The sequence below is a fragment of the Mustela putorius genome, unplaced genomic scaffold, assembly GCF_011764305.1.
Source record: "Mustela putorius furo isolate JIRA1106 unplaced genomic scaffold, ASM1176430v1.1 tig00000095_pilon_pilon_pilon, whole genome shotgun sequence".
Lineage (NCBI taxonomy): Eukaryota > Metazoa > Chordata > Mammalia > Carnivora > Mustelidae > Mustela > Mustela putorius.
The window spans coordinates 4,342,991-4,368,300 of NW_025421280.1; the positions used below are offsets into that span (position 1 = coordinate 4,342,991).

Here is a 25,310-nt window from a genome sequence, read left to right on the forward strand (position 1 = left end):
GAGCTGTTGTGTTTTTTATGCAGTCCATCCCTATAATTACATCTTTATTTCTTCTGGTTTCCTTAATAACATTTTCTTTTCCGCAGCTTATTTCATTATAAGAATATAATCTATAATACATATACCATAGAAAACATATATTATTCAATTATTTATGTTATCAGTAAGGCTTCTGCTCAATGGTAGGCCAGTAGTAGTTACATTTTGAGAAGTTACCTGTGGATTTTTGACCACATGGGGTAGGATTGACACCCTTAACCCTGTATTGTTCAAGAGTCAACTCTAATAGTCTTTCCCATATTATGGATTAGAACCTGAGGCCCCAAGAAGTTAAGAAATATTCTCAGAATTACCCAGCTAAGTAAAGGGCAGAACCAGGATTTGAACCTATGATGGTCCAACTTCAGAGCTTATTGGTTTTCCGAGATTCACCATTATAACCTCCCTACTCTCAGTTCTTTGATTTTCTTTTATGTGTGATAGTTGCCTTTTGTTGTCAAGGATGGCCTGAAGATGGCAGTCTGACTGGCAGTCTCTTCCAGGATTTATAAAGATGGAAGGAACCTTCTAGATTAAGTTCTCCAAACCCTAATATATTTTACAGATCAGGAGCTATATAGCCTAAGAGGCGGGTATGTACCCAAGGTCACGTACCTAGTGTAAGGCCGTCCTGTAACTTGACTTTATCTTCTAGCACCAAGAAGTTTGCTCTTTCACTTAAACACATTATTTTGGTCTAAGCTTAGAAACCATTTCCTTCACAAAACCTTTCCAATCCTTAGACTGGATGAATTGCTTCTGCTATAGGGTTTTCTACTACCCTCCCTTTCTCCACTCACAACATTTTACTCCTGCCTTATGTGCCTGTTAAACAGCCCATCTGCCCCAAAGAGATAGTAGCCTCTGTGAAGGCAGGAACCCTGTGGGTCTTGTTCATTATGGCCTCTTGGGTGGCATATGCTTACTGTGTCTAAGTGGCAAATAAATGAGCGAATAGAGCGGCACCTGGGATCTGCAGCCATGCTCTGGTGTTTAAGGCAGTTGGGCTGTATGGTTTTAGAACATCTTTCTCTTCCAGTTCCAATTCTTTGATTTTTGCTCTGTTGAACATTTGCTGTTGGAATCATCCATGTAGCATTTAAACTTGTAGCTTTGGGGTCAGAAACGCTTTATAGATGAATTACCAGGAACTGTGTTTCTTTCTTCCTTACACATTAACTTCAGTTTGCTAGGACAGGTTTTGGTCTGATGGACACAGTATTCTCTAGCAGGTACATGAGCTAAGACGAGGCCCCAGAGGAGAAAGTGCGAGGAGAGCCATTAATCCAAACCATTGTGTACATTACTGGTGGTCCTTAGCATTTGTATTTTGGAAGAAGACTGGGATGACTGAAGTGAACCTCTAATTTTTGAACTGTGCAGGAAAGGTGGGAAATGAGGAAAAGAAGTTATATGGCAGGAGGGGAGCCACCTAGTGAGAGAAGGTGGCCCAAGAGATAAGGCTTGAAAGATCAAAAATATTGGGGTGAGAGTGACAAAGCAAGGAACAGCCTTCCTTACTGAATTGAATAGGCTTTCTGCCTTTTGACTAAAGAGTGTGTTGGATCACTTCAAGTCTCTTGCCTAGAGGTCATCTGCTTTTTCTCCTAAATTTTTATTTCACCAGTTGTATCAAACTCATTATTAAAAAACACTCCATGTACCCATGCAGCTGTATTATAAACCATTGGTTGAGTTTCCAACAGACACAAAACCATAAGCATGTTGGAGAAATGGAAATATATGTCCTTAGATGACTCTAGAGAAGAATACAAATATGTCTGCAGAAATAAATTAGCCTCAAATGCAAGATGACTGTGAAAGCCCTACCAGGTGTGGGGTTTGCAAGGGATAATCATATTACCATCTCTCTGCAGTCGGAAGGAGGAATGAAGTGAGGATCAAGATAAGAGCTCTATCGATGATGAAGCCACATTGTAGATTTGAACCAAAATTATCTTCATTATATTCCTTCTCCGTATCTAGACTTTGGAGCCCAACCTTGGGAAGAGTTGAGGTGATATAGTAGATCCTTACCCACTAGTCCCATAGACGATTACAACACCTCTGTCAAGCCCACAAGCAGAGCAGGTAGAACATGCACACTTGCTGTAAGTATGCAGTTTAGGAGGAGAAAAGGTCAAAGAAAGCAGAGTATATTAATAATTGGTCTTCTGCCGTTCTTACCAGGTAAATTGCTCCTAGAGAGAGTCCAAAGGCTTGTCCTCCAGACTTCATCTCTTTTAGGGAATGTCCTTTGTCCTCTACTTGGAACCATAAATAGTGGAGTTAGTGAGAACCACTAAAGAAGTTAGATCCCAAGTTGCTCTTACTTCTTTAAGATAATGTGGGCAAAGGGTATTAGCCAAAAATATAATTTCCCAAAGGCTCACTTCAAGGCTTGAAAATGCAAATACTGCTACCAGTGTGGACGAAACTTGTGGTCCTTTGGAGCTCTCTATTCTTGATATGCCCAGTATTGTAAGGCCATGGTCATTTGACCCATGGCAGTCTCCTGTAAGACAACATCTTAGAACTTGACTGGTAATTTATGGCAAAAGTTTCAAATAATGTCTTTCTACACAAAATCCTTTTCTAAGCAATAGAGTCATTTGAAATGAGCAGCCAAACCAAAAGATTTAGTATCTCTTGCAAGGTCCTCATGAGCATGCTTGAGAAAGACACATCTTGGCAAAACAGTAGACTTCCCTATTAATGTAAATAGGATTTCCATAATGAACCACGTGGTGGTGCCTTCTTGATGTAATTGCAAGATGCCTCCTTGGACGTGCTGAGAAATTTTATTTGCTACCATAAATGATAAACTTGTTTTCTGCAAAATACCCTCTTTGGGGAATACAGATCAGAAATATTCCCATCATCTTGGAGCCTTTAATGTGTTTTGCAGCTGAGTGTCTTGGGGTATATTTCAAGAAGCCTCTGAACTAGAGTTTCTGATTCTGTCCCACAGAGAGCCATGTTGTAGTGCTATTAATCTGAAACACTTGCTGCATCACAGCAATTTGGTGAAATTATAATTGAAACATGGTACTTGACCCTGAGGGGACCATGGAGAAAGGGATTTGCTTTGGTGGCTTCTCATGCATCATTTAAAACCTGCTGCCACTGAATCAAAGTCTCGCTTATATCTTAACTATGTGAACCCTGTACTGCCAGCCATTTCAGCTGGGTGACAGAATACCATGCTCCTTGCCAGCCCTGTCATTTTGCTCTATTTGTCTGTCTTTATTTTTCCATAAATTGGATTACTCTGATTAATAATAGGATTGTGAAATAAGGGCTTGTTATGGGATTCTGGTGACTATCAAGCAGAATATAATTAAGCCACCGTCATGCCGTCTAATTGAGGAAAAGACATTTGGAATTAAGGGAAGTTGGCGACGTTCGGTTATTAATTTCATGTATCCAAGGTATTAAACTGAGCTAGCAGGTGATTACTGATTGTCAGAATCCTTCTGAGATCCATCTAAAAAGAAGAAATTAAAGGGATGAAGTAAACAGGCTCTGTTAAATCATTCGGGGCAGGGGGGGGTTGGTGCTCAAGAACATTTCTTTTAAATCTTGTTTATGTTCTGAAGTTGTTTTAATTAAAAACTGTCAGTCGAACCAAATCAATTAACCCTCCCTGTTTCTTCTGTGGTGGAGGCCGCTAGCTGAGCCCCAGTAATTTTTCCCTCCTTTTTTCTAGTTGGAATAGAACTGGACATGTAGCCACTCAGACTCCTATCTACATTTCTCAGCCTTCCACCCAGTGGGTTGTGGCCATGTGACTATATCCCGGCCAATAAGACGTGATGTGAGGGATTAATTTGGGGGTTGTATGTCCTAAAGGCGTCGTGTGTCTGCATCATCTCTGTCTTCTCCCCAGTGGCTGGAGGCTGTCTTCTTCCCGAGGAGCTGGCTGAGAGGAGATAGAAGCTGTGAGCTAGGGAGGGCAGGACAGACTTGGTTCTCATGTACTGCAGAGCCCCCCTTAACCGGGACTCCCTATGCAAACTTGTCCGTGCGGAGGAAATCAGAAAAGAAATCAACTGGATTCTTGAAAGCCAGAAAATCAAGAAATCATCTGATCAGTCAGTGTAAACGCCCGACTGTTGATTTTGGCTCAGGTCATGATCTCAGGGTGAGATTGAGCCCCGTGTCGGCTTTGTGCTGGGTATGGAGCCTTCTTAAGATTCTCTCTCCTTCTGCCCCTCCCCCACTCCCTGCCTGCACATGTGCACATGCTCTCTCTCAGGAAAAAAAAAAAAAATCCTTTTGCTACACCATCCTAAACTGGTTCCTTCATTGGTCTTTGAAACCCATGCTGTAGAGGTCACAGGTCTGTATTGAGGGCAAAGTTGAGTGCTTCCAGCAGCAAATAACAAGACACCTGAACACACACAGGCTTAAACAGTGAAGCACATTTGTAAGTCTCAGAACATCAAGTTCCGACCGCTGGAGGGGCTTTTTGTGTTGCAGATCGAGTGGCTCAGTCATATCCCAGCCATATCAGGAAGCCTTTGTTTCCTTCTCCCTGTCCTTTGCCATCCTTGATAAGAGCTTCAGCCTCAAGCCAGAAGCAAATATGGGGGTTTCAGGCCTGAGCACCATGTCCAGACAGTCCAACATTCCCAGGGAAATGACCATTTTTTCCTGTGGCTGCCTTAGGAGGGCAGAAAACTTCCCCGAGATCTCTTGCTTCCCCAGCACAGTTTCATTCATGTTTCAGTGCCAGTCTTGACTCACCTTCCTGACCATGTCACTGACAAGGAAGATGAAGTTACCCAGGTCCACCACAGGGCCCAAGTAACGTCTGCCTCTCTGGCTATGTAGGGGAGGCACTGAGAAAAAATGAACCCACATTGGATGCAGTAATTGAAAATTGAAAAAGTGAATGATGCTAGGCCTCCAACAGGGTCTTCGACAAAAAGAACCATAAAAGGCTCTGGAAGAAAATTTGAATGAAAAGGTTCATGTTGGAGAGTGGCTTCAAAATAATGTGGGAAGGGGGATGTGAGTGGAGTATAGACAAAACAAAGCTATCTTTGATTTAATAATTGTTGGAGTTCATGGGAGTTCATTAGACTTTGCTTTCCGCTTTTGCGTCTATGTGAAATTATCTGTAGTTTAAAAAAAGCAAACAAACCAACCATGAAATAAATAATCCAAGCAAAAGAACAGAAGAAAAAGTAGCACACGAAATTTGATCTCTTTTCATGTTAGCGATAATGTTATCTAACATTTATTAAGTGTTCGCTCTTTGCCAGGAGCTCTATTAACCCGTTCAGAATGGCTTAGGCCAGCAGGAGAATTTATTTACTAGTGGAACTGGAACTTGTAGAAGTAGCTTCAGGCCTCAGTGGGTGCATCTTTGTTTGTACGCTCTTCCGTGTTTTGGGGCTCTCTTTGTGCTGTGGCCTAATGGCTCCTCGCTGGCTCCCATTTTTTCAGAATCCCCCCAACCTTACCTATGGGGGAAGCTTTCCAAGACCCTCAGTGGGACAATACCAAACCCTCTGTATACTGTTTAAAAAAAAATACATACATACCTATAATAAATTTTAATATACAAATTGGGCATAGTAAGAAATAAGAATAAAATGGGACTATAAAAATATACTCTAGTAAAAGGTACATGAATGTGATCACTCTCTCTCAAAATGTAGTATTGTACTCACTCTTCCTGTGCTGATGTGAGATGATAAAATGCCTAAAACTGCCTGGTGCAATGAAGTGAAGTGAATGAGGTAGGCATTGTGATGTGGTAGGTTAGGCTGCGATCAACTAATCTGTCTAGAGGACCATCTGTCTGCGGACCAGAGTTGGCTCTAGGTAACTGAGCCCATAGAACGCCAATGCAGATGAAGGGGACTGCTGTAGTCGGCAGCAGTGAGTCCCATGATGGGATCCCATTGAGCCATTGTGAATCCCATACCCATGTCCCAGCAAGTCATGGCTAGGAGAGTGGGGTGCTTTTAGAAACCAGTCAAATTCCCTCCCCTTGGAACTGAGAATAGTATCGTTCCTGCTCAAACACCACTGACTAGTCTGATTCTTATAAAGAGCATCAAGGGACTGTGCAAAGGGAAGACAGCATGTTTACTGGGCAGGCAAAAACAAGAAAACAGATGGCCATTGCGCTTCTGTTATTGTGTCTGTTCCTACTAAAACCCCTAGGTGTACATTGTTAGTACCCCATTTTACAGATGAAAAACCTGAGGCTTAAGAGGTCAAATGACTTGCCCACAGTCACATAACTGGTAATGATAAAACTAGGATTCAAATGATGGAAGCGGATTTCGGGGACCCCATGTCTACAGTCTGCAGTTGAATGGCTGGCTGGGAATCTCCAAGGTCAGTTCCAGTGATGTGCCATCGTGGTTCCAACCATGGGGTTTGGAGTCAAATGGATCTCGGTCCGAACCACAGTACTCATCCCTCAGGTGCTGGCTCTCTTAGTGCTTAGGTAGTATTAGCCGCATTCCAGAGCTGGGGAGTTTGAAGTCAGAGAACCTAGGTGACTTGTCAGGACACAGAGTCAAGGCACTAGTGTCTTTCTCCCTGGCCTGAAAGCCTGAGTTCTTTCTGCCCCACCGGCATGATTCAGGCTGCTCTTTTCTTTCAAGGTCATGACAAAGGATGACCATGCAATTTATCATCCGGTCTGGATATGTTTGAGAATGAAAATGGGTGCTCTGTGAATTTAAGAGACAACAGGTGAAAACTGGCTGTATTTCTAGAAAATCAGGATGTATTGTCAGGCAAGAGTCATGATTTCATTGGAACAGGAATTCCCTAAGCAAAGGAATTTCTAATTAATAAATACTCTTTAACTGAACTGTTGCATAAATTCACATTTGTGTGTATAACCCTTTCTTCAAGTAAAGGCTCACCTGTGTTGTATCACTTTAGTGCTCAAAAGGGATAATGTTGAATTTCTCATTTTCAAGTCAATAATAAAATTGTCACTGACAAAGAACTGACAAGGGACATCAAGCACAGAATGGAGTGCTTTTCAATACAGTGGAAAGAACTATACAAATTTCTCCTGGAAGAGAATTGAATTTTGAGAGAGTGAAAACTTCGTATGTGGAAAGCTAATACCCAAATGAGTGTTTGAAGGAATATTTAAATTACTGTCTAAATAGTGTTGCCTGAGAATAGTCAGTTCTCACGGTGAAGAAAGGTAGAATTCCGGGTCCCAGTAAGAGCTGGAAGGAGACTTGCAGGCTCAATGTGGTGGTTCCCTTATAGACCATCTGGAAGAGCTTTGGCAGATATGCAGAGAATTGGTTGTCACCCTGTGGAGGCCACACTGGCCTAGAACAGGAGTCAGCAAACCATGGCCACAGGCAAGCTGGTGACATCCAGCCATGCTCATTCACATACATAATGTGTATAGCTGCTTGGACTAGACATTGGGGGACCTAAGTGGAAGCAGTTGCAACAGAAATCATAAAGTCCACACAGGCTAAAGTATTTGTTCTCTGGCCCTTGTTTGACTGCTGGCCTATTTTATTTATTTATTTATTTATTTATTTATTTTAAGATTTTGTTTATCTATTTGACAGAGAGAGAGGCACACAATGAGAGAGGGAACACAAGGAGGAGGAGTGACAGAGGGAGAAACAGACTTCCCGCCAAGCAGGAAGCCCGATGAGGGGCTTGATCTGGGATCATGACCTGAGCTGAAGGCAGACGCTTAACCACTGAGCCAGCCAGGTGTCCTTGGCCTATTTTAAAAAGCATTCCAGAATATTCTGGCACACCACCAGGGTTGGGGATTACTGTTGGTAAATCATGTCCTTCATTTATAGAAACAGGAAGCTGAAAGGCCCAGAGAGGTGAAGTGACTGGCCCAAGGTTGCAAAGCCAAGACAAGCCTGAGAAACTTCTCACTTGCCTACCCCAGCACCTTCTGTCTCTCAGAATGGGATCCTAGCTTCTGTTAAAAATCAGCCGCCGCTGTGGCGCTCAGTTGACAGCGATCGGTTTCCTGGCTGACAACATCTGATGATGAATAACACAGTGAATTGGCTTGTCGTCTGGCAGCATGACTTTCCCGTGCGCCAGAACGCCTTCTCTTTGTCACCGGCACCATCTGGGTGGAAGACTGTGTGGAATTTCCAACAAAGGGCATTTGACAGACACGTGCCGTAGAAATCTCTGAAGTGAAAGGCTTGTCGAGAGTGACAGGGTCATGTGTCCCAGAAGAGAGTCATTTATTCATTAGTTCATTCATTCAGCAAGCATTTGCTGGGCTCGGTGCCAGGCACAGGAAATCTAGTGTTCATCTTCATGGAGCCTATAACTCGATGAAGGAGGCAAACAGACAATAATAAATAACTAATTAAAGAGATAGGTAAGAAGATAGAAATTGATGACCACAATTGCCGTGTTATAGACAAGACAGGATACAATAGTAACAAGAAAGAGGCAACAGTTACTGAGTGTGTGTTTAGCCCCACGCTAAACTCCTACTGGGTTTGCAGGTACTGACTCATTTCGTGTTCGCATATAGGATGGGACTGCTATGATAACCCCCATTTTACAGATAGGGAAACTGAGGCACACATTGGTTAATTGGCTTTTCCACAGTCACAGGGCTAAGAAATGGTAAAGCCGGGAGGTAAATATACACAGTCTAGCTCGAGTCCCTAACCACTGTGTTTTATACCCCCCATGGAGGGGTACAGACCAAAGAAGGAGCCGTTTAATGCTGACTTGTGCCTTTGGTGATGCTGGGGCCTAGAGAATAAATGTATGACTGAATGAATGAATTAATTAATGGGGGTATTCATATATCTACATACATATATATGTATATTCTTAAGGCTGGCATAAAACGAATTGTCCTGAGGCCAGCATTACCCATACTCCTTTCTTTCCCTTCCTGGTGTCTGAGCTATTACCAGCTCTTTCAATCCTACACTCTCATATAAAAGGTGAAATGCAATAATTAGATAGAGCTCATTAAATCAGTTAAATGATTCTGAAGTAGGAACCAGAGAACCATAATTTACTAAAATGTTGGAAGTATTAGTATGCAGTGAGAATAATAAAAATAAGAAGTCAAACTTACAAGATTACTACAAGAGAAAAGGCAATCGATCGTGAACACAGAAGCACCAAAGATGTATTTATTGCATTTCCTTAGCATACAAAGCATTGTGTAAAAGTGCACGTGTTTGGGCAGAAACAGGCTGATTCAGATTCTCAGGGAGTGTGCATGCCCTCGAGGTTTGTAAGGTTCAGATTCTCTAAAACTGCTGGGAGGAAACAACGGGCAAGCCCTCTTGGTAAAACAATTTAAAGTGACGTCTTTGAAAACCTGAAGCTGTGGGTCTTTAAAACAAGTTAGAGTGCTTTTTGCCACCCAGTAGAAGAGTCACAGTCTCCCTGGTTAACAAGAACGGAATCCACCAGGCACTGCCTCCGACAGCAAGGATGTTCCTTGGGGCCATGTTTAAATCTTTATGGCCAGCTTTGGCCTTCTCAGTAATTAGTACCCTGAAGGTGTCCAAGCACCAGTTCGGTTCTGGGGATACCTAACTCATGTGAGATGAAAGGGGAGACTCTTTGCTGACTTTTAAACCTTTAACATGCCTGGCCAGCCCATCACTTCTCCACCTTCCTTGCTCTGTCTTCCCAAACAAAGGAAGTATCAAAGCCTTTTCCTTCTCTTCATCTAACTGGCCCACAGGGCTCTGTCTACATGATGTCTTCTTAAACCTCATGCTGGGCACGCCTGGGTGGCTTAGTGGGTTAAGCGTCTGACTCTTGATTTTGGCTCAGGTCATGACCTCAGGGTTGTGAGAGATCGTTGCTTCTCCACACTGGGTGGAGCTTGGGATTCTCTTTCCCTCTCCCTCTGTCCCTTTCATGCCCTCTCTCTCTCTCCCTCTCTAAAGAAAATGACAACTACCTCATGCTACATCATCTCAGACTGGGTTAGCGAAGGCAAATAGAAAATGCCACCCCAAGATATACTGCTTTGATATATAAATTATTTTGAGCTCTAGGTCATTGAAAAGCAGCAGATTAGGAAGAGGCTTTCTCTAAACTACCTGTATCTGCCTTAAGATAGGTCCTTCTGAAGAAATTCACTTGGAATAGGTGGCCTCCCCTGGAGTATCACACAGCCAGGGAAGGTTGGGTCTTAACCATTGCAGAGGAGACTAGAGGTCAACACCACACACAGACAGACTTTGTCACAAACTATCATACCTCCTCATGACACTACCTCATACCTTGTAAGGGTCTGTTCATCTCCTAAAAATTATTTTCCATCCCTGGAGGGGCTCCATACCCTATCCCTCTCCCTATTAAGATGGTATTCAAGCCTGAATTCTAAGCCACCTCTTTGAGTGACTCATTTTTCCCTGGGTATCTCCCATGTATACATGAGGTATACACGTTAATAAATTCTTGTTTTTCTCCTGTTAGTATTTTACTACAGAGGTGCCTTAAAAAACTCAGAAAGACAGAGGCAATTTATTTCTCCTCCCCAATATTAATCTTTTCTATGTTTTCCTGTACTTCCATTGTATAGTTTGTGTGGTCACTGTTGAACATCTCGCAACTTCCATGAGTATAGACTGTTTATCTAGATCAGTTTGCACACCCAGCACGCATGTGGCCCCCTATAGCAGCCTACTAAATAGATGTACAGTGGAGGAATGTATTCTAGAAATGGATGAACTCTATTTCCTACTACCTTTGAGAGCTTTCTGGGGCTCTGTGGTATAATTCTTTTTATTGGTTTGATATTTGCTTATGAGCTCTCTTAGTCGGAGTTCCTCTAAAGCAGAATCTGAAACAAGGTTTTCGAAGCAGGAAGCTAATTTGAGAGGAGATTTCCAGGAAGCAAAAGAAACAGGAGAGGGGAGGAAGGGAAGGAGAAAAGACCAAGAAAGATGGTCTCTATGGGCAATTGGTTTTCATCTCTGCCAGGACCCTGAGGCCCAGAGGCTGGGGTATCCACCACTCCCTCACTGTTGAAGGTTACCCCAAGGGTTAGTACCTTATGTTACCTGCTTCAGAGGCAGAAAAGCAGAAGGTACACAGTTGATGCATGAAGTGAGAGTTGTCAGCATGGCCAGAACTGTCCACCTTGACTAAGACTAAAACCAGGGCAATGGGATTGTGGTGGGGGACACTATAAGTGTCTCATTACTAAGGCAGGAAACATCTTTTCCAAACACATTTTGTGATCTAGATAGAAATGGTAAGCTGTGCTTTGGAAAGAATTAATTGGATTTTTTTTTTAATGTAATGTAAAGAGATTTTCATCTACGTCAGATCAGGGCCAACATTAATACCTTTTGAAGAAAGGTGGCCCTGGGTACTACACTCTCCATCTTGTTCATGTTTTTATTTTACTGGAATTCAGTAAGACAGGCAGTGTGCTGAAAGGTGTACAAGCTATCTTGTATGTATTTAAATATTTATGAATGTCTGCTATGTGCTGACTCATGAACAGTGGTGCGTGCAGTTATGCAAACAAGACTGACCAGGGACCCTGCTCTCATGGCGTTCACTGCATGAGACACACAGTGAACCTAGCAAGTGCTCTGAAAGTCATGGGGGGCTGTGATAAACATTTTCATGTATCATAACTTCTGCAACCAATTCCATATTCATGGGTATTTAATTTCCTTAATTGGTGTTTTTTCTTTTTAAGATTTTATTTATTCACTTGTGAGAGAAAGAGAGAGAGAGCAAAAGCAGGGGGGCAGGGGTAGAGAGAGAAGGAGAAGCAGCCTCCTTGCTGAGCTAGGAGCCTGACTTGGGGCTCTATCCCAGGACCTGGAGATCATGACCTGAGCTGAAGGCAGACTCTTAACCATCTGGGCCACCCAGGTGCCCCTTCTTAACTGCTCCTGGTATAGATTATATAGTCATAAGAATTCTTGGGATTAAATCTTTAGGAAAAACTGGCATTTTTTACTTGGGCTGAATTCCTTAAAATGGAATTGCTGAGTCAAAAGTCATACAATTATTTTCAGTCTATTTTCTAGACATTGCCAAACTGCTTTCTAGAAAACTTACACCAACTTAGACTTTCACCTGAGCTGAACTTTCTTCCCCCCTTCCTTTGTGCAACCAAATTGAATGGACAAAGTAAAATGAAAGTGACATAAATCTAAGCCATGAAACAGAAATGACAATGTAGGGAACCGTTTGTGGGAGAGGAGCCCTCTTTCAGATGTTTTGTCTCTAGGGACATCCTGTGATTTGATCCCTATATAAAGGTTAGAAATAAATCTCAGAAGTTCTTTAGAGCTAGCTGACATCCATTATTAACTGCCTTTACCATGTGCCAGAAACTATGCTAAGCCCTTCATGGTCCTGATCCGAATTAAGCCTCCAAATGGAGATGAGAAGCTAGAAACAACCCAATGATGGAGCGGGACCATGACTTTGAACTAGAGGAGACATCTCAAGCTGGTGGCCCCACAGCCGGTTTTCCTTGGCTTACACAGTGTGGCCCAGTACAATGTTTAAAAAATGTATCAACATGGTTCTAACCATTTTAAAACTGGAAAATGCCCCTACTTAAAACTGCAAAGTCTGCAAGATCTAGGCACCCTGGGGCCCCACTCCCACGTACTGACTGTGGGGTGGGTGAGAGGGTGGCTTCTTCTGCAATGGGGACTTGTAGTCTTTTTTTATTTTTTAAGATTTTATTTATTTATTTGACAGCAAGAGAGGGATCACAAGTAGGCAGAGAGTCAGGCAGAGAGAGAGAGGGGGAAACAGGCTCCCCTCTGAGCAGAGAGCCTGATGCAGGGCTCAATCTCAGGACCCCAAGATCATGACCTGAACTGAAGGCAGAAGCTTAACCCACTGAGCCAACCAGGTGCCCTGGGGACTTGCATTCTGATAGAGATGTTATTGAGCTAAGATGAGCAACCGCTCTGAAATTCATCCTCTGTCAACCAATAGTAACTTTGTTGTTGGGACAGAGCAGGGAGGTGTGGGGAATATGGGCATCCCGCCTCCTTGCCCAGTTCACTTCTGTTATTTTGTTGCTTGCCTGAGTTTGCAGCCCCCTTATTAACCGACAGGACTTCGAGAAAGGGGCGGGTGTAGGTCCAGTCACTGCTGTGACCCATCATGGGCCCCCCGGTGGAGGAGACCCTTGAGGCTTCCTTAGGTGAGGGCATACCAGTGGTTGGGGGACAGCTGGCTAGGTGAATTTTGGTTTCTGGGCTCCTGCCTCTCTCCTTACACACACTCCTCTCTCATCTGTGCTTTGTTCATCCTCCAAATTCCGTTGTCATTCACGTCACCACACACTTCTTGGCCACATGGAGGAGGTCTCTCTACTCCACCTCACCTTAGAGAATGGACTTGGCCGTGACATGCACATAAAGGGTCAGACCCTTGTCTCCTTCCCTTTCGTAGTCCATCTCTCTGCCAAATGTCAGTGCCCAGGGCCAGGCCCTGCGCCTGCCTGTGTGCCCTGCTTGGAACCATGCACGGATTGGCTTTCTGCTGGGAATGGTTCTGACATTCGCTTAGCTCCTAACTCTCTGCAGCTAGAGAGCAAACTGAGGTTCAGACAGGTCTCGGGCTCTGGGAGCCAGTACTGGACTAGCTCAAGTCTTTACCTGGCATCGTCTTCATGTACTTAGAGCCCAGCTGTGCAAAGAAGATCAGGGCTCTTACATAGCCCTGCTTCCCCTACCCCGGGCAGTGTGTCAGGTGAGGGGCGCCAGGAAGGAAAGGACAATCTGAGAGTCTGAAGAGGCCAGCAAAGAGTAAGCACCAAATTCGCGTGTGGCCCCTGCACCAGCAGGAGGCAGATTTAGGGACTCCCTGAGGCCAAATGAGCCCAGAGAAGGAGGAACCTCCCAGGTGCTACAATAAAGCCTCCATGCCAGGAGAGAACACTTAAAAACACCAGTTCTTCCTGTTCCTGCCTGTCCCATTCCTACCCTATCCTGTCCATGCATCCACCTGACAGCCTCTGTCTTCAGCTAACTCTCATATCTCCAGAATCCTCTAGAACTGTGCTATCTACAGAAGCCATTTGCCACGTTAGCCAGCTACTGAGCACCCGGCATGTGGCTAAGCCAAACTGAGTGGTAATGTAATTATAAAATACACACAGGGTTTGGAGCTTAGTTTAAAAAAAAAAAAATAGGGTTGCATGGGTGGCTCAGTCAGTTAAGCATCTGTGTTCAGCTCAGGTCATGATCTCAGGATCCCCTGATGGAACCCAGCTTTGAGCTCCCTGCTCAGCAGGGAGTCTGCTTCTCCTCTACCCCTCCCCATGCTCATGTTCTCTCTCTCTCTCTCTCTCTAAAAAAAAAAAAAAAAAAAAAAAAAAAAAAAAAAAAAAAATTGCAAGCTATCACATTAATAAATTCATAATGGTTACATGTTGAAATGACAGTATTTTGGCTATCTTGGGTCAGATATATTATTTTTTTAAACAGTTTATTTGGGGCACCTGGGTAGCTCAGTGGATTAAAGCCTCTGCCCTCTGCTCAGGTCATTATCCCAGAGTCCTGGGATCAAGCCCCGCATAGGGCTCTCTGCTCAGCAGGGAGCCTGCTTCCTCCTCTCTCTGCCTGCCTCTCTGCCTAGTTGTGATCTCTGTCTGTCAAATAAATAAATAAATTCTTTAAACAGTTTATTTATTTGAGAGAAAGAGAGAGAGAGACCACAGGTTGGGTGAGAGGCAGAGGGTGAGGGAGAATCTCAAGCAGACTCCCCACCGAGCAAGGAGCCTGACTCTGGGCTCCATCCCATGACCTTGAGATCATGACCTGAGCTGAAATCAAGAGTCAGACCCTTAACCAACTGAGCCACCCAGGGAGTCTCTGGGTCAAATATATTATTAAACTTTATTCTATCTGCCTTTTACCTTTATTAATGTAGCCCCTGAGATCTAGAAATTGTCTATGTGCCTCTCCTTTGTGGCTCATGGCCTCTTTCTATTAGACAGTCCTGTTGCTGAGTTCTCCCTGACTCAGCCACTTCAAATGTGGTTCTTTATGATTTTGCTATGTATTTGTTACATACATACACACACACAGGCACATGTGTACACGTGTGTGTGTGTGTGTGTAGAATAGAGTATATATTCTCTGTCTAGGTGGTAGAAGACAGGATTAAGGTCTCTTTACTGTGAAATTCTTCACTTTGTGTCCTAGTGCCCCCTGTGCCATTAGAGACCCAGTGCATGTTCAGTAATGATTCTTTCGTTCATTTGGCAAATATGTGTTGAACTCCTACTCTGGGCCAGGCTTCCCTGGGAGCTTAATAACCTTTAACTCAATAGCTGGCCTAGTCCCTACAGGGTAGGGATGATGAGCTTTGTTTTGCAGATAAGGAAATTCAAGTGACTTGCTCAAGATCACCTCCTGCAGCAGGAGACAGGATTCCAGCACTCCTTCGTCTGCTCCAAATCGTGTCCCCTTCCCCTGCAGCATGTCCACGCTGTGGACAGTTCTTCAGCCCAGCCCACTCGCTCCCTAAACCCTGACTTCTCTGTGTATACATACCCATTACACACTTGTTCATGGACCATCTCTCCCAACAGACTTCATGGGAGGACAGAAACCATTTCTCTTCTGAGCACTGTTGCATCCCTGAAGCCTTGCCTGTATGCCTGACACCCAGGAAACACATAGAAACTTCCACTGAACATATAAAGGGATAAATGATGGTCCCTTCTCCTCACTGTTGTACAATTCATGCTGAATTCCATTTTCCTGGAGAGTATACAAATAAGAATAAAACTCTATAGCCATTCTCTCAAGAACCATAGTCATGTAAATATTTGTTTTGTGTTTTATTTATTTAGAGCTCCATTATGCAAAGAAAAAATCCATTTATGTGGGAGTCTGGGGAAGAACTCTCTCTCTCCCTGCTGCTCTTTCTTTCCACACATGACGTTACGTTAGACCAACATGACAAAAACAAGTCACTTGTCTTCTGTCAAGATGGAGCATGTGTCCTCCCAACAGCTGGGTGCTGGTGGTTTCTAGAACCTTGGTGCAAACCTAGGACTGGAGGGTTTTTACAACGATCTTGGCATAACTTATTCATTATGGAAGCGTCTGCATGGACTGTAACATGCCATGACCACCTAATGGTTATTAGACAGGAAGCCATCTTGCCCACCAAGAAGAAAGGCAGCCAGGCTTGAAGAGAGGACTCCTGAGTGATAAACCACAAGGAGTGATCCCTGGTCTCAGCTTTGTCACTTAATTCTCTCCCTAACCTTGGATGCGTCCTGTTTTCTCATGGCTGTGAACCTTAGCTTTTGTATCTCTAAAACTGAGGACGGTGAAATAGATCAGAGAGGACAGGAATGTCTACATCTACCTTGTATAACTATTGAAAACGAAATTTCTGGGGCTCCTGGGTGGCTCAGTGGGTTAAAGCCTCTGCCTTCAGCTCAGGTCATGATCTCAGAGTCCTGGGAAAAAGCCCCTAGTCAGGCTCTCTGCTCAGCGGGGACCCTGCTTCCCCCCTCTTCTCTCTCTTGCCTGCCTCTCTGCCTACTTGTGATCTGTCTGTCAAATAAATAAATAAAATCTTAAAAAAAAAAAAGAAAGAAAATAAAATTTCTACATCTATCCTAGACAACTATTAAAAACAGGAGGGGGGAAAATGTTTTGGAAAGAAAAATCACAAGACTGAGACTCCGGAGTTGGAGTCAGTCACCTGAGTTTAACACCCCGCTCTTCTCAACAGGTTGTCAGACCTTAAACTGGTCATTTCACTTGTCTGGGCGTTAGTTTCCTTTTCTGTAAAATGTGATCACTAGACTGAATGATCTTTGCAATTCCTTGTAGGTTGGAAATAATGTACATTTATTGGGGTGAGGATTAGGGGATGGGTTTTGGGAAATGTATTCACTACTTTTTTTTTTCTCCTTCTACGAGGTGATGATTACTTAGGAGTCAGAAACTCTTTGGAGGGTCACATGGTGTAAAAAAATGCATAGTGATTCCTGTGTGAATGTTCTGGAAGAAAATAATCTTTTCTTTAGAAGCACGAGACCCTCTAAACAAATGTGTTAGAGGACAACTTTCGTGGTCATCCTAAGAGTGCTCATGCACAGCCTGGCCTTTTTTAGGTACCATCCATTTCTGTCATCAACGTCTGTCTGGTTGTCTAGTCTAAATTGAGGGGTTTTGTGGTGCTGAGATTGCGCAGGTAATGTTAGAGTTAAAATACATGGTGTTTTATTAAGTTCGTTTCATTTATAGATCTTGAGAGGCCTCAGGGTGATAAAAATCTGAGTTATGCATTGCATTAAGCAGAGTTATATAAAGCCTGTTGAATATTAATTTTGTAATGATTCACCTTACAGTTTTACGAGGCTAGATATAAAAAGATACTGTGAATAATTGAGCCTATGGTCCATAAAATGAAGTCTAGGGAAGAGAGAAATAATTGGAAGTGAAGAAAGCCAAGCCTTTTCCTCCTTTGCTGAGATCAAATTAATTCAGTCTCAGCCCCTTTCTGCAAATTCAGGCCCCCTGGTTTCTTAGAGCATTAGAGGAACACATAGTACAGAATACAATGTGTGAATAAAATGTGGACCATGTTATTGTTTTCATTGTTTTTAGCATAGCCTCAATATATTTTATCTTTATAGTCTGCATATTTTCTATATCCTTTTTTGGGGTCACATTATTCAAAATTGCTTCTCAAACAAAGCAAAGTCTTGCACAGAGGAGATAAAATTATTTCTGTTTCATGTCTCTAAAATTGTACTTTGCATAAGTTATACAAATGGGCAATAAGCATGTAAGAGGGCACTCAATGTTGTTAGCATCAAGGAAATGCAAATTCAAACCACAATGAGATACCAGCAAATACCTACTAAAATGGCTAAAATTAAAAGCCCGACAATACCAAGTGCAGATAAGAATGTGGAGTGGCTGGAATTCTCATACATTGCTGGTGGGAATACAAAATGGTAAAACCATTTTAGAACACGGCTTTCAGTTTTCGTAAAATTTAAAATACCTCTCTTATAAGATCTAGCCATTCTCCTCCAAGGTATTTATAGGAAAGAACTGAACAAACATACAAATCCCTACAAAGATTTTTACTGGAGTGTTCATACCGCTGCATTTATGATAACTCTGAACAAGAAACAGTCCACATATCTACCAGGATATGAATGGCTAAACCATTTGGGGATATAGTCATAAAATAGAATACTTTGAAATAAAACAATTTTTAAAAGAACAAACTACTAATAGGTACAACAACATGGGTGTATCTCAAAGATATTAGGCTGAGCCAGAAGGAGTCAGACACACAAAGAAGTTCGGACTATATGATTCCATTCCTGTGAAATTCTAGAAAAAGTGCACTAATGCATAGTGACAGAAAACAGAGTGGTGGATGCCTGGGGCAGAGAGAGGAAGTAAGAGGGAGAATATAGTACATAGGAACATGAAGGGGATAGAAATGTTCTATATCTGGATTGTGGTGATGGGTATCAAAGTGTGTATGTATTATCTGATGAACTGAACACTTGAATTGGGAGTAGTTTATTGTAGGTAAATTACACCTCAACAAAGTTGATTTTTTAAATGCCTTTTGCAATACCTGTTGTTGGTTCATTAGTACCTCTAGAAACTGATCTTTTAAGATCCAGATTCCAAATCGAGGTTCAATATTTACTTATTGTTAGATTGTGAGTCTCATATACAGAATATAAAGTAGGTATAATAACTACCTTTGGCCTACCTTCGGAACTGCCTTAAGAAACAAAAGAGAGGGTGAATCTGTAAAAATGATTTATAAACCATGATACTGTGCAGAAAATTGACTGTCACTACCATTATAGGGTTCACTCTGCAAGTCGGAATGACATTACCTTGATTTGGGCACATTTAAAATTAGTTGAGCCTTTATCTGGACCCAAAATGAACTCTCCCCCTTTGAACGCCTGCCTAAGGGTACAGAATATCCTAGCAAATTTCCATAGTGTTTTAAAAATATCTACCTGCCTCAGTCCATGTGATATACTGATCAACCCACTCAGACTGTAAGCCCTTCACTTCCAGCAGTGACAGCCTACACAGTCGTTCCTCCAAGTCAAGACACACCGTACAAGTCACCTGAGCTTGTCAACGAGGTTTAAATTTCGTTTGACTTCTCCAAAGAACTCTGCTTTCAGAGCAGTGAGCTCGATGTCAGAGAATCTAGCCTAGTTGTGGGGTAACAATGCAAATATTCACAGAGAGGCATATGTCTCTTCTGCAAATTAACTACTTGTGTGCTGGGCGAGAAATTGAGTTTTGATTCTGAATGGACAGGGAGCACTAAAAAGTTGGGTCCCGATTTAATCTAAAACAACACGTGCATTCATTTGACAAAAAGGCACTGAGTATTATGTGCATTGTCCTGGGCTCTGGAGATTCGTCAGTGAATAGGACAAGCAAGGTCTTTCTCCATAGGGAGCTTACATTCTAGTAGAGGGGTAGGTAGCAATCAAGCAAACAATGTAATTTCAGAATCAGACGGGAAATACATGAGGGGCAGGAGAGAATAACACAAATGCGGGTTGGTACTATTTAGGATATAGTGGTCAGGGAAGATCATGGATGTTGAGTTAGGATGATGAGATGGAACCAGCTATGTGACAGTCTAGAGAAGCAGTGATCTGAGCAGTGGAGACAGCAAGTGACAATGGGCTTAGCAAAGTAAGGAAGGAAAAGGAAGCCAGTGTGGGAAGTAGCAAGAGTGGAAGGAAGACCATCCTGAAATGAGGCTTCAGAAGAGAAGAGGGGGTAGAGTTGAAGTTTTATTCCCTGAAAATGAGAAGACATTGGAGAGTTTAAAACAAGGGAAGGAAATGATCTGATATGTAAATATGGCCCCTATGTGAAGAAAAGATTGTCTCTGGTCAAGTGAGGAAATTAGTAAGATGGTTGTTGAAATAGGCTGTGGGAAAGATGATCGCAGCTTTGAGTAGACTGGTAGCATTTGAAATAAAGAGATGTGAACAAATAGAGTGGCGTGTCCTAGAGGTATAGTGCTGCCAGGGTCTGAGGAATGGAAGTGGGGGCGGGGGATGGGAAGAATACATCGTTTTATGTCCTGAGCAACCATGAGCTGATGAAAGTGTTTCTTAGTAGACCACCTACCGCCAGTAGGGCCATGACCAAATTACTCTGAAGGTTGGAATGGCAGTTAAGTATTTGTAAATCTCCTGTGAAGGGAACTCCAGTTGTAAAGACCCTGTCACCTCTCTTCTGTGATTGTCCAGACATGCTAATACGTGGGTGCTGGAAATGCCATGATTTTCTAATCACATTTTTCCCCCTAAAGTTATTTTGAGCAGACATCAGTTCAGGGCAATAGTGAAACTCTCTCTGGCTGCTGTCGTTTACTGGCACGTCACTGTTCCCAACACTCTCATGCAGGAGACATGCTTTGAGGGATATACTTATGCTCCGGAAGACTTTTTGGAATCTTGCCTCTTTTTGTTAATTGTGGCTTGGGGATACTTTGTCAGAAATTTTGAACTTTGAAGTGTTAAAAAAAAATTACAGGGTAATATTAAATATTTAAGTATTGGTCATTTCTCCATGTGGTATGAGATTTTGGCTAAGACTGAATCTTTGGGCTGCTTAGTTCCCATGTTTATCATGTTGAATAGAGTCACAGATTCGATTTTGCCCTATATAAGCAAATTTTGAATTTGTTTCAAACAAGCAAGGATGCCATTAAATTGCCCTGACCTCGTTATATTGAGATTTTTGTCTTTTTTTTTTTTGTATTCATGGAGAGTAGTGAACATGAGCACTGAAACAGAAGGACCTCAGCCTGTGAAAGTCCTGCTGGAGTAACAATGAGAAAAATCTTTTAAAATGTTTAGGATTCTGGCGATTAACAGACCTGTACCCCTGGGGATAAAAATATATGTTTATAAAAAATAAAAAATTTAAAAAATAAAATAAAATGTTTAGGATTCTTTTGCTTTATAAAAATAATATAAGCCAGTCCTAGACAGTTTGGAAAGTACAGGGGAAAAAAATCAGCCATAGCCCAGTCATAAAGAAATCCATGAGATGTTCAAGTTGCCCATAAAATGCTAGGGTGCGAAAGGGCTTGTTGAATGATCGGATCCAACTTCTCGTTTTGCACGTGAAGAAACAGAGCTCTCGCTTCCTCACTGCCAGTTCTGAGCTGTTAACATGATGGTTTATGTGACTTCATAAGCATTTAGATTCTTGGGGACCTGGTAGAGACACAGAACCTGCTCAACAGCCTGTTTTTGAGCGAAGGGAATGTGAAGGCTTAACACTAGGTGTCCCTGTGGTTCCCTCTGCCCCCTGGTGTTCAGGAGGAGACATGGTCTTAAATAAGGTCAGTGTTACATTGCCTTGACCTCCATGAGCATTTCCCAGAGTGGTTTCTGGGCCGCCTGCATTAGAGTCATTGAAGATTGTTGGAAATGAAGATTTCTGGGACTCACCCCAGGTTTGTGAAATTAACTCTAGAACTGGAAGCAGGAATCTGCTCTTTTTTTTTTTCATTTAAACTTCAGTGAACATACAGTGCAATATTAGTTTTTGCAATAGAATTCAGTGATTCGTCCCTTACATACAACACCCACTGCTCATCATAACAATTCCCCCATTGATACCCATCATCTGTCTAGCCCATCCCCCACCCACCTCCCTCCATCAACCTTTCGTTTGTTCTCTATCATTAAGAGTGTCTTATAGCGGGACGCCTGGGTGGCTCAGTTGGTTAAGCAGCTGCCTTCGGCTCAGGTCATGATCCCAGCGTCCTGGGATCGAGTCCCACATCGGGCTCCTTGCTCCACGGGGAGCCTGCTTCTCCCTCTGACTCTGCCTTCCACTCTGTCTGCCTGTGCTCGCTTTCGCTCACGCTCTATCTCTGACAAATAAATAAATAAAATCTTAAAAAAAAAAAGAGTGTCTTATAGCTTTTTCCCTCTCTTCTTTTTTCCTTTTCCCCCTTCCCACATGTTCATCGATTTTCTTCCTTAAATTTTATATACGAGTGAGATCGTATGGTATTTGTCTTTCTCTGACTTATTTCACTTAGTGTAATACACTCTAGCTCTGTCCATGTTACTGCAAATGGCAAGATTTCGTTCTTTTCCATGGCTGAATAACATTCCATTGTATATATAAACCACGTCTTCTTTATTATTCATTCGTCCATGGACATTGGAGCTCTCTTCACAGTTTGGCTGTTGTTGGTAATGCTGCTATAGACACGGAGGTGCACAGAATCTGTATTTTTGTATCCTTTGGGCAAATACCTAGTAGTGCAATTGCTAGATCATAAGGTAGTTCTATTTTTCATAGCAATCATCGCGCCTCGGATAAACCTCATTGGCTATGATACTGCCACTGCACAAAGCTGGCAGTTCTATTTTTAACTTTTTAACATGTATTTAAATTCAGCTAGCCAAGATATAGTACATCATTGGTATTTGATATGATGTTCAATGAGTCATCAGTTCAGTATAGCTTTCTTTTTTTTTAATTTTTTATTTTTTATAAACATATATTTTTATCCCCAGGGGTACAGGTCTGTGAATCGCCAGGCTTACACACTTAACAGCACTCACCAAAGCACATACCCTCCCCAATGTCCATAACCCCACCCCCTTCTTCCAACCCCCCTCCCCCCAGCAACCCTCAGTTTGTTTTGTGAGATTAAGAGTCACTGATGGTTTGTCTCCCTCCCAATCAGTATAGCTTTCTTCACAAACTCACCCATCCATTGAAAAATAATAGTTTGTCAAAAAAATAAAATAAAACTTCCCATATTGAATCATTCAAATTCTCTAATCTGTGATAAATTGATGGTGGAGAGAGGTAGGTAGAGAGCGAGAGATACTGAGTAAATGGGTGAAAAGTTGGGGACTCGGCCCAAAGAAATTGTCAAAGGGTTTTTCTGGGACTGGAAGCAGGGTGAATGAGAGAAGAGAATCTCCACTGTTCCATATAACTCAGAAACCTGGATTTGCAGAATGCAAATCCTTTGGAATTCCTTTTTATAAGTATTCCTGCAGTCATGCTATTTTTTTGAGAGACTAGAAATGCCTACAGAGTATTATTTCTTTGCTTGAGTGATGTGTATGGCCAGTGGGAGAAAGGGAACCCTCTGTGTTGATAGAAGAGGACATAGAAGGATCAAGCAGGGGAGGAGGTGAGATCCAGGTTAGTTCATTTATTCACTTACTCGCTTATTCAGCATTTGTTCATTGAACACCTTATGTGTGCCGGGCACGGTTGGAGATGCTGAGGACCCCGGAGAGAACAAGACAGCAGCGTCCCTGTTTGTGCAGAGCTTATGGTCTATTATGGGGAAACGTCAATAGAGTTTAACAAGTTCATTTCAAATGGTGGCACGTGCTGTGAAGAAATGAGGGCACTATGCCAAGTATGCATGGTTGAAGGGCCAGTCTCTGGCGGGAAGGAACAGTGTGAGAGATGGCATCTGATCCGAGACCATGATAGCAAGAAGAAACCAGTCAAGTACATATCTGGGGAAGAATTTGCACAGAAAGGAAACTGCAAGGACACGGTCCTGAGGGGCAGTTGGCCTGATATGTTTAGGGTGTATAAAGAAAACAGGCATGGCTAAAGCTTAATGACTAACAGGAGATTCAAGATAAAGTTCCAGAAGAAGACAGGGCCAAGCCACATACTATAATCATGCCACAGGGAGCAGTGTGGACTCTATTTTAAGTGTAATAGAAAGCCTCGGGAGACCTACATTCAGGGAGGGATGTTGAGGTCTTCAGATTTGCGTTCTTAGAAAAAAATCACTTCAGCACTCAAAATTACATAGAAACTTAGAATCAAGTTTTTAAAAGATATGCAACTCCTTCAGGAAAAGAAGGCCATTGGAAACCACAAAAGAAGAACTAAAGAAATGGTCAGATCTATCATCTACATGGAAAGGGAAGATCGCTATTATAAAATGGTGGTTTTTATCAAAAAAGGATTTCTAAATTCACTGCTGTTCTAAACAAAATCCCAACAGCATTCTAAAACTGAATGGAAATGTACAAATGCAAGAATTTAATAAGGGAGGTTTGCAAAAGAAGAAAAAGGAATGAGGACTTCCCCTAATTATCAAAATTTCAATTAGCAATCATCGCGCCTCGGATAAACCTCATTGGCTATGAAGCCATAGTAATTAAAACACTGTATTATTAGGGGGAGGGGATTAAGAAATAGATCAGTGGGACAGAATAGAGAGCCCAGTGATGGACTGCATATACATGGACCCTTCTGAATGACACAGGAGGTGCTGAAATTCAGAATGGAAAACATAGACTACCAGAGGTAAATGAGTATCAAACGATCAGAATATCAGAAGCTTCCTAATTTACACTTTGTACAAAAATAAACTGAGATAAATTGAAAACCTAAATATAGAATGTAAAAATTCAAAACCTTTAGGGAGGGAAAAAATAAGATATCTTTATACCCTTGGGATAGAGTGGATTTTATAAGCTAGAGATACAAAAATCACACTCAAGAATAATGAGCTTGATGGATTTCCCCTAGATCCAGATGTATAACTTCTGCACAAAATAACATCATAAAATGAAAAGGCAAGTGACAAGCCAATAGAAGATATTTGCAACCTGATATAACCAACAAAGGCTACATTTCTAGAATCTCTAACAAATTCCTATTAGCTGATAAGGAAAACTCAAACTATCTAGTAGAAAAACGGGCCACTTACTAACAGGCACTTTCCTGAGGGGGGAGACATCAGTGAGCAATAAAATTGCAAAAAGGCTTTCCACATCCCTGATCAAAGCAAGAAATGCAAGTGTAAAATCCCAGGGTATCATTTTATGCCTATTGGAGTAGCAGAAATTCAAAAGGTTGAGTTAACAAGTCAAACTTGGCAAGGAATTGAGATAAACAGGCACTTGGGAGAGTAAGTTGTCATTCTCTAGTTAGACTTGAAATTTCACATATTCTACAACAGATTCTATTGCAGACCGTAAGCAATCAACAGTGTTTCTCCAAGGAGGGGCTCTTGGTATTGTGCGAGGGACAAGTCTTTGTCACTCAGGACTTTCATGTACCTTAGAAAATTCAACATCGCAGCTCTACTCCACCCCCAGCTCACAAAAGAATGCTCCCCACTTCCAAACACCTCCCAAGAGAGTTGGACTTAGCAGGAGAATGCCCTGCAGGTACACAGGGCTGCCACAGTATGAATGTGCTGGGACAGCCTCTGCCACTGAATGGAGAGATCTGGGCCCT

At 42.3% G+C, this 25,310-nt stretch overlaps 1 protein-coding gene and 1 pseudogene across 3 annotated transcripts in view; one reads left to right on the plus strand and one right to left on the minus strand.

Annotated features, from left to right (window-relative positions):
* FRMD4B (FERM domain containing 4B) overlaps positions 1–25,310 on the plus strand; it is a 324,296-nt gene that overhangs the window by 66,956 nt on the left and 232,030 nt on the right. The gene's annotated exons all lie outside the window — the stretch shown is intronic.
* Positions 22,305–22,433, minus strand: LOC123394472 (annotated as a pseudogene).